Source organism: Papio anubis, chromosome 3, assembly GCF_008728515.1.
Source record: "Papio anubis isolate 15944 chromosome 3, Panubis1.0, whole genome shotgun sequence".
Lineage (NCBI taxonomy): Eukaryota > Metazoa > Chordata > Mammalia > Primates > Cercopithecidae > Papio > Papio anubis.
This window is the reverse complement of record NC_044978.1, coordinates 62218050-62220342: the sequence shown is the minus strand read 5'-3', so window position 1 is coordinate 62220342 and position 2293 is coordinate 62218050. Positions and strand designations below refer to the sequence as shown.

Here is a 2293-nt window from a genome sequence, read left to right as displayed (position 1 = left end):
AACTGAGTTATTCTAAGTGGAAGAGAGTCTAACATCAGTTGCTATTTAAATCCTGACACACTGTCATCTGTTGCTTTATAATTTGTGCCAAATTACTTCAGCCCAAAGCAAAGCACATGAAATTCTCATTATTAAATTTGCATATACTGAAGTTATTACTAAACTTTGAAACATTGAATATGATATGGTTACAGTTTAGTCCAAACTTATGAGTATTGGTAAGAACAGAAAAAAGTTAATACATCATCTATAGATATAAATATAAAATGAAATATATTCCTGCTATAATTCTACTACTAATGGAGAACAGAAAATTCAAACAGGCCCATTAACAACAAAGACATTATAAAAGGTGTAATCCTCTTCAAAATATCCAACAGAAGCCTTACTTTGTTAAAAATTAGGTGTCCACCAAGCAACTATTCATTGTATGAACTTGAATTTGCCCAACCTTGGGTACTGGAGGTTCTCAGTATCATAATAAGATTAATTTTTTTATAAACACATCAACACATATTCAGATAAACATTTTTGTTTCCTTCTAATGCTTCATACAAGGATAATCTTGGTAGGTCATAAACTTATTTCAAAAATATAACTTAAATGAGTTTTGTAACTCATGTAGAATGACCTTTGTAGTCAATAAAAATTCATATATTGTTACTTTGAAGCCACCTTTTAAAAATCTTGCAGCCATAAAATTATAAAGATAAAATACATCTTTAAATGTTCTAGTCACACACCTCATGTTATAGATGAAAAAGGAAAGGAAGTCTAAAGAAGACAAATAATTTGCTTAATGTTATAGACTTAGTTATACTTGTAAAACCAGGACTATTACCTAGAACTAATTACTGGATCCAGAAATAAATTATAATATTACCTGAAGCTCTTTAATATCTCTTATTTCTGTGTAAAAAAAAAATTTGCTAGGTTAAACAAGCAACAGATTTCATTTGATTAACTGATCTTCAAATAATTTTCAAACTCACGCAACTGAAGATTACTAACAAAAATACCCATGAAGATAATCAAATACATGTAATAAAATGATAAATTTTTACACTTGATCTTAGCCAAAAGGCCGAGAAGCGATAGAATGATAAATTTTTGCCTTGAATTTGAAGATGTGCAAATTCAAATTTTCAAAAGTACTGAGAAGAGTAAAATGAGATGCCATTTCTTTGCTTGTCAGAGTCTATATCAGAACTTTTTCTTAAAATGCTTTTGAAAAGGCCATAACTGATTATAAATCAGACTGCTAATTTATCCATAGATTTTGATGTGGAAATTGACTTCAAGGCATATATTACTAAGGAAATAATCCAAGAAACTGACAAATATTTATCTACAAAAATGTTCCTCACAATGTATAATGGCAAAGAAGGAGGAGGAAGAGGAGAAGGAGGAGGAAGAGGAGGTAGAGAAGAAGAAAGAGGAGAAGGAGAAGAAGAAATTTAAATGACCATCAGAAAGAAAATAATTATGGAAGAGCCATATGAAAAATATTATGCAGTCATTAAAAATTATGTTTTTAGAATAACTTTTAGTGACAAAGAAATAAAGAATCACAATACTACAATACATTTTAAAACCCAGGTATCAAATAATCATACAATGTGATGCAATTTTACCATATATGTTTATAAAAATGATAAATAGAAAACAACATATATAAAAATATTAGCAGTGGTTATCTCTGGGTAATAGAGGTATACAAGATATTCCTCAATCTTATACTTTCTATATTTTTCCAATTGTTTGCAATGAACATGGGCTATTCTTAGAAATAGAAATACAAATTTTTAAAGGCAAGGGAATCTGAAAGCACCATTTTATAGCACAATTGTATTCCCATTCCTCTGTCAATAGAGTCTGTATGCTGTACTCTCTAAGAGCCCTGTCTCAGTTTTGCTTATCACTTATCCCAACCAGCACTTCCTCCCCCGATACCTTCCATTTGTTTGTTTATTAATATAGTCTCAACGTAGGATGCACAGAAGAGAAAGTTAAATGTTTTTCATATGCTTAAGTGTATCCCAAAATAAGCACATAAATTCCAGCTTGGAGTTAAATTCTGAGGTCCCAAACCTCTGAGCCAAAATGTCAGTAATGCGTTTCTTAGTAGTTTGTTACTGATAAAGGAAGTGAATGCTTGGTTTTCAAATGAAAGAATACTTATCCATAGAAAGAGGGAAAGGTAGAAGCTACTGGAAGTAAAATTCTCCTCTGACATTAGCTTGAGCTTCTTAACTCTTATCAAGTTTAATGCATAGAGTCTTTAGGGAGTCAT

At 30.5% G+C, this 2293-nt stretch overlaps 1 pseudogene; it reads right to left on the bottom strand.

The window, feature by feature from the left end:
* Positions 1–1022: 1022 nt before the first annotated feature.
* Positions 1023–1096, bottom strand: LOC116274390 (annotated as a pseudogene).
* Positions 1097–2293: the final 1197 nt, after the last annotated feature.